This window comes from Pinus tabuliformis, chromosome 9 (assembly GCF_031772625.1).
Source record: "Pinus tabuliformis cultivar Carrire ecotype Pingquan chromosome 9, CPIR1, whole genome shotgun sequence".
Classification (NCBI taxonomy): Eukaryota; Viridiplantae; Streptophyta; class Pinopsida; order Pinales; family Pinaceae; genus Pinus; species Pinus tabuliformis.
This window is the reverse complement of record NC_142307.1, coordinates 771907913-771921760: the sequence shown is the minus strand read 5'-3', so window position 1 is coordinate 771921760 and position 13848 is coordinate 771907913. Positions and strand designations below refer to the sequence as shown.

The following is a 13848-nucleotide window of genomic DNA, read 5'->3' as shown; positions in this document are numbered from 1 at the left end:
TTTTTACAAGTACTACCTATTTTCTGGAGGCATCTCTTTCACATCCCACAGTCTATAATTCATGATATTGAATCCATTATTGCCAAATTTATTTGGTATGGTGTCGGCTCCTTCAGAAAGATACATCTTACGGGATTGAGTATGATTTCCAGGCCTGTCAAGATGGGCGGTTGGGGTATCCTAGACCTCAGGAGGTTCAATATTTCCCTCATGGCAACAACTCTGTGGAGGGCATTCAGGTAAAGAGGACTATGGCAAAGTATTCTGTTCACTAAATACATTCAGAGTCAAGGCCTAGAGGAGTGGGTTGAGGCTGGGGCGCCATCGAATTCTTGTACATTGTATATATGGCGTAGCCTTTGACATGCAATTTTGTGGCTCTGCAGTAACCTTCGGTGGTGGGTAGGTGATGGGCAACATATACAAGTCGGAAGGGATGCCATCAAAGGAAAGCAAGGCTACCATGTACTGTCGGTTCCCATAATTCATATTCTAAACCAGCGGGGAGTTCATAATTTGACTAGCCTTAGATGGGTTACCGTACACCATTTTCTATCTTGGTGTGGCCTCATGCTAGACAACTCAATATCTCGAACGACTTGGCAGAAGAATGGGAAGCATACCGTTGTCTACTCTCATAGGCAAGTATCTCTTTCTTCTAGTGTCCGGATCAGCTAGTGTGGGGTGGGTGAATCATGAATGATAGGATTGCAACAAAGGAAGTGTACGAATATATTTCTTCCAACATCCATCCACTTTCCTATGCAGACTGTACTACAAATTTATGGGGTTGGGAAGTTCCATTAAAATCAAGTGCCTCATTTGGTTAGTGCTCCACAACAGCATATTAACTTGGGACATTCTGCTTAGGGTGGCAAGAAGGGGAGGGATTCTCATTAATCCCGAAGGAAACATCGAAGGCAGATATGCTTGGTGCCTGGGTAGGAAGAAAAAAAATCAAGCTGAAGCTTATGGCTTGTTTCTCGGACTATCCTTGTGATCCGAATTGGATCTAAGAAGAGTTATCAGAGAACCATGACTGTATCAGGTCGGGACAGGCTTCAAAGAATTAAGAGCAGCGATCAGAAACACCTCTAAACAGTGGCAATTAGTAGCCAGCGTGGAACGACGAGGACCTCAGTCAAAGCGCGCTGACCGAGGCCCATGGAGACTACGCAGGAGGTGAAACTAGCCCCTGGGAAGCCCGGATCGGGAAAAGGAGGCAGTTTTTGATGTGCGATTAGCAAAACCCCTCAAGAAGGAGAGGCCCTGAGCGCTCGGTCGCATGAGAGTCGGGAAAACCGTGGGGAAAAAGGCTAAAGGCAAAGGCGGGACCTGCGCTCCAAAAACCGGTGGTATTTATCGGGGGCACCCTTGGGCGGTAAGCAGTTTTGGCAAAAAAGGAGTGATTCCACTCAGCGCCCGACGCGTGGCAAGCGGAGGAGAGAGAAAACCGCCGCTCATCGCACGCTAACAGTCGAGCAAGTCAACCGCGCGAAATGAGCGAATGGCGTCAGATCTAGGGGATCCAGATCTAACGGCTGAGATCGCGCCCGATGGGAAAGCTGAAATCGACAGGGGATTAAGCCATGATCTATAAGAATTTGATGTCCGATTTGACCGCCAAGGTGGCAAATGACTCATTCCACGACGTAACTGAAAAACCTAACCAATGAAGCAAGCTGGCACAGTTGCAGGAGGACAAGTGGCCACTCCTTGTGAGCCTGATGATGATGCCGAAACAGGGAACTCCAAGCGAAGCTGTAGCAGGCGATCCGACGGAGGTGGAAGGGGAATCGAACAGCCATGAGATCGAATGGCTTTAAAGCCATGAACAGACAAAGCAGAAGACACCGAAAGACAGAAGACGGAGAAAGAGAAGAAAGGAAAGAAGACAAAGGAAACAAAGAAAAGACAGTGAAGCAAAAAGCAGAAAGAAGACAGAGGGTCGAGCTAACCAAAGGCAGCGTCGAGCACCAGAGAGCTTGAGAGATTCAAGCCATCCCTGAGGGGATCTATCAGGACTGAGCACCACATTAGGCTCCTTCGATTAAAGACTAGAGAGGTCGAAGAGCTAGTGAGGAAAAGAGTCTGTGCACTCTAGTGGCTTGGGGAATCCAAGAACCACCCTGCCAAGCAAATTCTGTTTCAGGAGACTCACATTGAGCTCCTTCATTGTAATTCTCTGCTTTAAGACACAATAAAAGAAGGCCACCACTGAGAGCTGGACCGGAGATGTAGCCCTGGAGGATAGGGTGAACTCCTTATTAAATTCTTGTGTTCTTATATTTGCTTACTGTATTTCTCTGTTGTTTTCCATTTCAAGTGTTTGTGTATTTGCAATCTGATCGATCCGTTGCCTAAATAACATAGACACACACCAACACATGAGTTTGTAATACCTTCATTTAATAAATCTTTAACTGAGATCACTCATAGGGTGATTTTCAGATCAAGTGGTATCAGAGCTCTAGGCTGTAAGGTTAGACAAGCTTGTGTTGGTTTAGTTGTTGAATGCTCACTAGATCAAAGCTCAAATTAGGAGAAGGAGAGTTGGTCGAAACTAATCCTAAAATTGGGAGAGTCTATCCTCGGAAGACAATGTCAGAGGAAGGTTCTGTGGGGCCAGACCCTCAATTCATAGAAAGTTTCCTAGCCATAAAGTCCATGGTAGAAGAAATGTATAGGGACTTTAGAAAGCATAAGGATGAAGATTCATTAGGTTCTAAACAAGACAAAGAAGAAGATGAGTCTCACTTCCATGACCACTCCAAAGGAAAAGGGAAAGAGGAAAGCTTCCTCACCCCTCCTAATAGCCCTGTGCATAACAAGAAGGCATCTTTAATCAAGCTAGATGTTAAATTTGATTTGCCTATATATGATGGAGAGTTAAATGCAGAGAAGTTGGACAATTGGATTAGACAAATTGATGTTTATTGCAGAGTACAGAACATCGATTCAGACAAGAGCAAGATTCAGCTGGCAAGCCTACGCCTAGGAGGCACTGCCTTGGTTTGGTGGGAAGGCAAAACCCAAGTTGACATGAAAAGACATGGTAAGACCATCTCTGTCTGGAGTGAATTTGTTTCTGCAATCAAAAAGCAGTTCTATCCATTGGCCTACATGCAACAAGCCATGATGTGTTGGAAAACTCTTCGGCGGTCGAAAGGGCAAATGCAACAAGCCATGATGTGTTGGCAAACTCTTCGGCGGTCGAAAGGGCAAATGCAACAAGCCATGATGTGTTGGCAAACTCTTTGGCGGTCGAAAGGGAAAAGTGTGCAAGGGTACACTCAAGAATTTAGAAAGAGAGCATTGATTCTAGGAATATCATTGGACTCACAAGAGACTCTTTTGAAGTACATTGGTGGTCTACACAACGACATGAGGCATACCATCCTCATGTTTAATCCCACTAGTATAGATGAGGTATCTGTACAAGCTACTCATCTAGAAGCTAGAGGAAAGAATGGAAATCTAGAAGTTGGGGGACCATCCCAACCCACTGCAAGCAAGAGCAAGGAGAAAAGAAAGCAAAAGTGGAAAGCAAGGAAGGCTAACACTGCACAGAAAAGCAAAGCTTCATGCACTCACTGTAAAAAGGATGGGCATGATGATGAGCATTGTTGGATTTTGCATCCAAAGCTAAGACCTAAGAAGTTCGAGGGCAAGAAGAAGAAGATTGCTGCAGCTATTCAGAAAGATTTGGGGTCAGACTCGGGAGATGAAACAACCATTGCAGCCACAGGTATAAAAGGTAAGAATTCTGAGGCATCTACTAGTAATTCTGCTCAATCTGTTATTGATGAAGAAAATGAGAGAAAAATTCCATATTCGAGTTGTTTCCAAATATCAAAAGATTGATACTTTGTTTGATAGTGGCTCACAAGTAAATTTATTTTCTGAAGCCATTGTAAAGAAATTGGGATTAGCAACTACACCTCACAAGAAACCATACCCATTAGGATGGTTGAATGATAAAGCACAACTACAAGTGACTAGACAGTGCAAACTCAAGTTTTCTTTTGGGTCAGCATTTGTAGATGAGGTTGAGTTAGACATAATTCCTTTGGATATATGTGGAATTGTTTTAGGAAGTCCTTACTTGTATAATAGGAAAGTTGTTTTCTATAGAGCTGAGAACAAGTATCTACTTGTTAAAGATGGAATCGAATACTTTGTAAGAGCTTATAAGCTCAAGAATAATTATACTCTCATAAACTCAGGGCAGATGAAAAAAATGATAAATTCATGCAAACAATTCTTACTGATGGTTGTAAAGGAAAAGAAACCTGATAAAACCAATGTATTTGAGGGTTGTAATGCTAAACAGCAGACTGATGTAGACAAGGTTGTTTCAGAGTATGATATCTTGTTTCAAGAACCTAAAGGTCTGCCACCCAAGAAGGAAATAGTATATGATATTATTTTGCAGCAAGATGTTCCATTGCCTAACATTGGAATGTACAGGTTGTCTGCTTTAGAGAATGCTGAAATCAAGAAGCATGTGCAGGAGTTGCTCGAGAAGGGGTTCATCAGGCCTAGCACATCACCATGTGGGTCACCAATCGTTTTGGTGAGAAAGAAAGATGGCTCGTGGAGAATGTGCATTGACTACCGAGCACTGAATAAGATAACAATCAAAAATCGTTATCCCCTTCCTCACATAGATGATCTTTTAGATCAATTGAAGGAAGTTGTTTATTTCACCAAGCTAGACTTGCACAGTGGATACCATCAGGTCAGAGTTGCAGAACAAGATGCATGGAAGATTGTTTTCAAAACAAAGCAGGGATTGTATGAGTGGCTGGTTATGCTTTTTGGCTTAACTAATGCTCCTACTACTTTCATGAGATTAATGAATGATGTACTCAGACCTTTTCTTGATGATTTTGCTATTGTGTATCTGAATGACATTCTGATTTTTAGTAAAACGTGGGAAGAGCACTTAAAGCATGTTAAGCAGACATTAGATGTTTTGAAAAGAGAAAAACTTCATGTTAAACTCTCAAAATGTGAATTTGGCAAAACATCTCTAAATTATTTGGGTCATATAGTAGGGGGTGGTGAATTGAAAATAGATCCCTCTAAAGTGGCAGTCATTGTAAACTGCCCTAAACCCAAGTTTGCTACAGAAGTTAGAAGCTTCTTAGGAGCAGCACTGTATTGGAGGAAGTTCATTTCTAATTTTTCCTCCATTGCAGCTCATTACATGCTTTAACAGGATTGAATAAAGTGTTTCAGTGGGGAGGCAAACATCAGAAAGCCTTCGACACCTTGAAAGAAAAGATTAGTACAGAACCTGTACTAGCACTCCCTGATTTGCAAAGACCATTTGAGATCCAAACAGATGCCAGTGACTATGCCATGGGAGCAGTGTTGACACAGCACGGTAAACCCATATGTTATCATTCTGAGACTTTTAGTCCTGCAGTAGTTAACTATCCTACATATGATAAAGAATTGTATGCATTAGTTCAGAGTGTGAAAAAGTGGAAACATTACTTAATGGACAAAGAGACAGTAATACATACTGATCATCAACCACTTCAATATCTACACTCCCAAACTAAGTTGCAGCAATCAAGACACTACAGATGGATGGGTTTTCTACAACAGTTTCATTTAGTCATCAGATATAGAAAGGGCATACATAATAAAGTTGCAAACATGTTATCTAGACCCATTATAAATGCATCTACTATACTTAAGCATAATTTTGTGCAACATGAAAGCTACATTGAACAATATGCTCAAGATATAGACTTTAGAGATGTATATGCAACTTTGAGTCAAGGCAAAAGAGTAGAAGAATTGGATTATCATGTAAAGGACCGACTCTTATACCATTGTGGGAAACTCTGCATTCCACAAACTGAGAGAGTAAAGATAATTAGAGAAGTACACACTTCTCTGATATTAGGTCACTTTGGGGTAAGTAAAACAATTGCACAACTACAAAGATTTTGTTACTGGCCAAAAATGAATGAAACAGTTTCTATATATGTAAGAGGGTGTACTATGTGTGCTAAAAGCAAGCCCAGCAACAGAAAACTAGGTTTGTACACTCCATTACCAGTACCTTCTCACCCTTGGGAAAGTGTTTCCATGGATTTCATTGGGGGACTGCCTAAATCTAGAAAAGGTCATGATTATCTATATGTTGTTGTGGATAGGTTCAACAAAATGTGTATTTTGATACCTTGTAATAAACAGATTACAACTGAACAAACTGCAAAATTGTTCTTTGAACATGTATGGGTTCATTTTGGATTACCCACTTCCATTGTATCTGATCGAGACACCTGATTTGTGGGGAAGTTTTGGTCAAGTCTGTGGGAATTGATGGACACCAAACTAAAGAAAAGCACAGCTTTTCATCCACAAACTGATGGCCAGACAGAAGTAGTTAACAGGACAGTGATCCAGTTACTCAGAGGATATTGCAACAAACATCCTAAGCTTTGGGATGAACATTTGTGTTATGTGCAGCATGCTTACAACAGAGCAAAACATTCTTCTACACAAAGATCTCCTTTTGAGACCTGTTTTGGTTTCACACCAAGGTCTCCTTTGGATTTTGTCTTTGGTAAAGATACCACAGTTGAGGGACATAGCGATGTGGACAAGGCAAATAGGTTCATTGAACAAATCCAGGAGATCCACCAGGCAGTACAGGAACAGCTGGAAAAGAGCCAAGCCAAATACAAGGCTAGGCATGACAAGCATCGGATGGAGCATAGTTTCCAAATTGGTGACCAGGTCTGGCTGTATATCAGCAAGGACAGGATGCAAGGTGAAGGTATGGACCCTTCAAGATACTTGAAAAGATTGGTGAAAATGCTTTTCGCCTTGATCTACCAGCTTACATGCACATCTACTCAGTCGTAAATGAAAAGTGCTTGAGATTGTTTGAACCTTCAATGATTGAGGATCCTGAAGAGCAGAGTCAATTGCCTTCTATTGATGACCTACTACTTGAATATCTTAATGAATTGCAGGAGGACACAGTGTTGGACAGGAAGGTGAGAACAATGCACAAGGGAGATGTTGAGTACCTCAGAGTAGGGCTCAAAGGTTCAAAGTCAAGCAGTGCAAAGTGGATTGAGATTGGACAAGTGAGACAACAGTACCCTCACTTAGTCGATGCTTGAAAACCAACTTTTGGTGGTCCAAAAGCTTTTTCAATGGGAAGGTCGTGATCCGAATTGGATCCAAGAAGAGTTATCAAAGAACCATGACTGTATCAAGTCGGGACAGGCTTCAAAGAATTAAGAGCAACGATCAGAAACACCTCTAAATAGTGGCAGTTAGCAGCCAGCGTGGAATGACGAGGACCTCGGTCAAAGCGCGCTGACCGAGGCCCATGGAGACTGCGTAGGAGGCGAAACTAGCCCCTGGGAAGCCCGGATCGGGAAAAGGAGGCATTTTTTGATGCACGATTAGCGCTAATTGCGCATCGTTGGGCAAAACCCCTTGAGAAGGAGAGGCCCGAGCACTCAGTCACATGAGAGCCGAGAAAACCATGGGGAAAAAGGCTAAAGGCAAAGGCGGGACCCGCGCTCCAAAAACCAGCGGTATTTATCAGGGGCACCCTTGGGTGGTAAGCAGTTTTGGCGAAAAAGGAGCGATTCCACTCAACACCCGACGCGTGGCAAGCGGAGGAGAGAGAAAATCGCCGCTCATCGCGTGCTAATGGTCGAGCAAGTCAACCGCGCAAAACGAGCGAATGGCGTCGGATCTGGGGGATCCAGATCTAACGGCTGAGATTGCGCCCGATGGGAAAGCTGGAATCGACAGGGGATTAAGCCACGATCTATAAGAATTTGATGTCCGATTTGACCGCCAAGGTGGCAAATGACTCATTCCACGACGTAACTGAAAAACCGAACCGACGAAGCAAGCTGGCGCAGTTGCAAGAGGACAAGTGGCCACTCCCTGTGAGCCTGATGATGACGCCAAGACAGGGAACTCCAAGCGAAGCTGTAGCAGGCAATCTGACGGAGGTGGAAGGGGAATCGAACAGCCATGAGATCGAATGGCTTTAAAGCCATGAACAGACAAAGCAGAAGACACCGGAAGACAGAAGACGGAGAAAGAGAAGAAAGGAAAGAAGACAGAGAAAACAAAGAAAAGACAGTGAAGCAAAAAGCAGAAAGAAGACAGAGGGTCGAGCTGACCAAAGGCAGCGTCGAGTACCAGAGAGCTTGAGAGATTCAAGCCATCCCTGAGGGGATCTGTCAGGACTGAGCACCACATTAGGCTCCTTCCATTAAAGACTAGAGAGGTCGAAGAGCTAGTGAGGAAAAGAGTCTGTGCACTCTAGTGGCTTGGGGAATCCAAGAACCACCCTACCAAGCAAATTTTGTTTCAGGAGACTCACATTGAGCTCCTTCATTGTAATTCTCTGCTTTAAGACACAATAAAAGAAGGCCACCACTGAGAGCTGGACCAGAGATGTAGCCCTGGAGGATAGGGTGAACTCCTTATTAAATTCTTGTGTTCTTATATTTGCTTACTGTATTTCTCTATTGTTTTCCATTTCAAGTGTCTGTGTATTTGCAATTTGATCGATCCGTTGCCTAAATAACATAGACACACACCAGCACATGAGTCTGTAATACCTTCATTTAATAAATCTTTAACTGAGATCACTCATAGGGTCATTTTCAGATAACCTTGGCTCAAAAAAAGGGCATCAAAAAGATTCAAGTCTTAGGAGACTCAATGTTGATCATAAAGCATATGAATTATAATTCATCAGCAAATAACATGAACCTAAATCAAATTATTAAGAGATCCCAAGGGATGATTCCCTTCTTTGATTTGGTGTCGTTCTTTCACATCCTAAGAGGGAATAACCAGGAAGCAGATAAGCAAGAAAATTTGGTTTGTCAGTTGAATGCAGAAAGAAGTATAGTGAATGAGGTAGAGGAAACGACATGCATTCCCTAATCTTAGTCATGGGATCCAATTATTGGTCTGAGGATGGCATTCTTGGCTCATCCAAGAGGTTAGAAAGGAAAAACAAATTGGAAATTTCAAGGTTAGTCGCACATTATCTCTCCTTACCCCCCCTTGCTCCATTTCCTCCCTATATTTCCCCCCCTCGTCCCTTCCTCCCCCTCCCCTCTTCTCCTTTATCACCTCTTCTCCCTAACCCCCGTCACCCTTCTTCCTCTCATCTCGTTATGCCTCCCATCCTTTTCGTTCCTCCTCCTCTCCATTTCGTTATGGCCCCCTTCTCCTTTACATTCAGCCTCCTGCTCCTCGGTCCCTGTCGCATCAGCCTTTACTTGGCCCGGCCTGTCCTTGCGCCTCGTGGCAATGGTTGTCTCAGCTCGTTGCAGCAACGTGTCTGCATCCTTCACGATGGTACTACACTTGGGTTAGGGAGATCTCACAGCGTGAGAACCCAGCCCCCACGACATAGAATCTGTTGCAAAGGTCAGCAATCCAGCATAGGAGATGGTAAGTTAATGGGAGAGTGTGAGAAACATTTAATCCCTCTGCTCATAATTGCTCTGGCCATGCGTGGGAGGAAGGCGTGGGTTAGGATGAAGGACGAGGAGAAGAGATGGGAAATTATGGTGGATAGATGGGAAATTAAGGAGGAGCATTGGGATCTCAGCTCCATGAGTACCAATCTCCAGTACTGCATCAAAATCCAAACCTGCACCTTCTATTTAAGGAGTAACAATTTGATATGTTGTTATGGTTTATGGTTAATCTTTGCTCAAGTGGTCTCTGCGAAGGCCCAGCCGCTGAAGCTGGGGTCACTAAGCATTTGTTGCGGGTTTTGGGTCAAAGCACTGGCCTTCAGGGGGGTCTCTGGAGGAGTTTGTTGTTGCAAGGGGAACTTGTGTGTTGATTTGTATAGTGTTGGTTGTCTGAATGAGGTCGAGAATTATGTAGATAAGCAGAGTCAAGTGGGGGAGTTGGAGTAGAACATTGTGAGCTCTGGGCTAAGTGTTGAAAATATTCTAGAGTTGGGGGTCTGTGGCATACTAGAAAATATCATGAGCTTGCACAGAAATTCAGCAAAGGACAGCTCTCTATCCGATTCCTAGGGCTGTCGCAGGCCTAGGACAGCAAGGTCAAGGGAGGGCAAAGCTCGGGAAGGTGGCAGCAATAGGAATGCCTGTAAGGACTGTGTGCAGGAACATTTGGAGATTCGGGAAGGTCTGGCTATTCTACATCGATGTATCCATCAACAGCAAAAGGAGGCTCTGGCCATGCATGAGTTGCAGCTCAAAAAGAAGGAATGCATCCGACAATTGGAAAATGAGGTGGATGCGTTGTGTCAGCAAATTGAGAAACTAAAGGTCAAGATGGAGGAGAACAGTCAGAGCAATGAAGAAGAATTCACTGGATTGGATCTTAACAGTCCAATGCCGATGGAGGAGTAGTCTGTTCTCTCACTCAGTTTATGAAAAATGTTTTTATATGGCAAATTATAAATTTATATATTTACTATTACAGTTCTGTCGAATGTATAGCCATAGGCTACCAGAAACGAGAATTTTTTGTAGGAAGCATGGGAAAACTCTCAAGGAAGGGATGGGGAACAATTGATGTCTTAGAAGCTCTTAGCAGGCTCGAAAATATGATGTAAAATCTTGATTTTGCAAGCGAACGGGCGCGATTTATATATATAAAAACACTACGCATTCTGGTTAACAAAAACTTGGGACATTCCGCTGAAGAAAGGATTCGTGAACCCTACTAGATGTTCCCTTTGCAAGATTGATTCTGAGGACTGCTTCCACCTATTTCTACATTGCCCCTTCGCTGTTGCCATTTGGACCAAGGTTCCTCTTCTTCTATGTGTCAATGTTCATACAAATCGCTCCTCCATCCATGCCTGCACTAGGTCCTAGACTCTCCAAGCTAAGGCCTACAGGGCAGTTCCTCTATATGTCATGTGGGGTATTTAATATTTATATGTCATGTGGGGTATTTGAAGATCTTGAAATAAACTTATTTTTGAAGGCATTTCTCCATACACAAAGGCGGCTTCCCTGAGGATTGTGGCATATTTCATGGAAGTAGGTCCTTCGGTTCCCAAAGCTACATCCAGATCAATTTCGATTGTTGACTTGGACTGCAGATTTCCGATTTGCTACTTTGATGGTGCCTCCTCTAGTGGTCTTTGCAGTTGTGGAGTGTTTCTCCAACTCAATCCCATTGTTCAATATCGATTTCATTGGTCTGGTGGCTTTGGGGACAATTGTCGGGCAGAATTGTTAGCATTATGGAGAGCCCTTCAATGCTCTAAGTGGCTGGGCTTAGACAAATTCCTGATCATTGGGGATTATCTCTCAGTGATCCAGTGGGTTCAGGGACGGCATGCTTTTGAGGTACCATCTCTTTGCAATTGGATACAGATGATCTCCGAGCTGAAGGCAACTTTTATTGAGGTCACCTTTCAACATGTCTTTCATGAGCAGAACAACGATGCCGATATTCTATCAAAGCGTGGCGTGTCTCTGCATCCGGGCATATGTTTTTCGAAATGCTAGATAATGGATCGATTTGTGGACAGGAGAAGTTCAAAATTTAATCTCTGCTTCCTTACAGTTTTGCTTTTGTCATCTGATACTTCTGCACGCTATTATCCTTTCTGGCTCATCCCTTCCGTATTACAGATATTGTAGTCTTTCCAGAGTATTGTCATCATATTTACCTCTCTGAGAGACAGGGTTTTTTGTCTGCATAGTAGGTTATGTAGCGCTCCAGAGTAGTTATTAGACATCAGTGCGGAATATAGCATAGATAAAGACCGAAGCATATGTAAAACATTCTCTATTTAATATATGAATGTTCTGTTTTTTTCTACTGCAAAAAATGGACACATATTTTCATCAAATCCAAGGGAAAACAGTGAGATGATAAGGTTAAACACAACTTTCATTTACACGACCACTGAAAACGACCATTGGACATTATATTGAAATTCATTTGTAATACTAACCATTTGGATCTTGAGAGTAATTTGCCGCAACGCCCATCACGCACGCGCAATCAGACACATTAGTGACAGGAAATCCCAAGTTCATGATTAAAATTTCTGCAGATGGAAAAAATAAAAACATACAAAACAAATAAAATTATATACCATTCATCCAATGTTTAACGGGCTGAAAATGATACGCTGTTCTATAAGCTTCTCGGGGCACCAAGGAGCTATACGCTATTCTATAAGCTTCTCGGGGCACCATGGAGCTCGATTTTGATGTTTTGACAGCCAACAAAGTAGCTTCATCCCACTCATGATGACAAGCTTGCAAAACGCGAATGAGTAAAACAAAAAAGAATGGGCAAAGTAGTGAATAACCCTTCCCCATTGCCATGAATCGCTTACAGCCTCAAACAAATTAAATCTTACAGTTATGGATGGCACGTGAATGCAGGCGAAAACAGTAATAGATGGTAATTACAGGCTCAACAAATTAAAACTTACAGTTATGGATGGTACGTGAATGCAGGCGAAAAGATATATTTCTGACAGTAAGTTGGCGCAGGATAGGATATATATATATATAGCTGGGTTAATGCAATTGTCAGCCGCTCCAGTCGACAACCGTGATTGACCACGTTGCACTATTGAAGCCTGGAGTGTGTAAATTTACGAGCTGGCATGGCAGTCATATCGTATTTGAATGACCTAGATTTGTGGAAGCGAAAATCTATTTTCTCGTCTCATATAAGTTACAAGGAAAATGTTACCAGGAAAATAACCCATCTTTATTACCATGGAAAATGAATATCAATAAAACCATAAGGAAAATAACGCATCTCTCTCTCATGGAAAATGAATATCAATAAAACCATAAGGAAACTAACGCATCTTTCTCTCATGACCATAAGTTACCAGGAAAATAACCCATATTTTTACAGTGGAAAACAATATTAATAAAACCATAAGGAAAATAACCCATCTTTCCCTCATTTCTATTATAAGTCTCTCAATATCAAAAAAATTGTAAATCTAATTAATTGTTAGATGAAATGGTCATTAACTTTAGAATTTTGTGTATGATACAATTTCTTTTGGTTGAGATTGTAATTTTTCCTGGTTGAAAATATGTTTTTGAATGCTTAAATATATTTAGTCTTTTTAAAAACATTTTTGGTAATTTAATTCTACACATTAAATAACTTAAATTTATCATTCTAAAAATCTATTTCCATCACATTTACTCTCAAAAGAGTCATTTCTTTTATTAATTAGGCTATCCTCAAAATAAATAACCCATTCATTTCTAGTTGCAATCATAAGTGGTGAAAGAAATGGTATAATTTTTTATCAATTTTATTTCTGCATAATGTGAAACATTTGACATCCCAATCAAAACACATTTAATAATTTTGGTTGGGTCTAAAATGTTATTTAAGCATGTAGAGTTATTTTCAAATTTTAACACTTCTTAGTATTAGTAGAATTTTTTACAAGCCCTAAATGCATTTAATTCTATTGTGACTTAGTTGATCTTAGTTGGACTGAAGATGTATGATGAGGATCCTTGTATGACACTTTTGTGTTCTTTGCGACATTCATGAGACCACCTGGTAATGCCCATTCAAAGCGTTATAAACACATTAATGCTCAATGATATTGTGGTTGCTTTACTCAGAGGAATTCAGGTGGAAAGCTTTTGAATCCACCAATGAGGCCTTTGTGGAGATTGAATGAGAAAGGCAAGAAGAGAAAAGGAGAGATCCAAATCCTTTAGGAGACATAAGTCTCTTGGAAAATCCAAGGCAAAATGTTGGAATTGTAGCAAGGTAGGACATTACAAAATGGATTGTAAGGAAGGGAAGAAGAAGAATAATAAAGAAAATAAT

At 41.8% G+C, this 13848-nt stretch overlaps 1 protein-coding gene across 2 annotated transcripts in view; it reads right to left on the bottom strand.

The window, feature by feature from the left end:
• Nucleotides 1-12016, bottom strand: part of LOC149151001 (inositol-pentakisphosphate 2-kinase-like) — a 153490-nt gene extending 141474 nt beyond the window's left edge. For both annotated transcript variants that reach the window (XM_089440359.1, XM_089440358.1), the window contains exon 1: nt 11975-12016. The gene's annotated coding sequence lies outside the window, so the exon portion shown is untranslated. The remainder of the gene's footprint in view (nt 1-11974) is intronic.
• Nucleotides 12017-13848: the final 1832 nt, after the last annotated feature.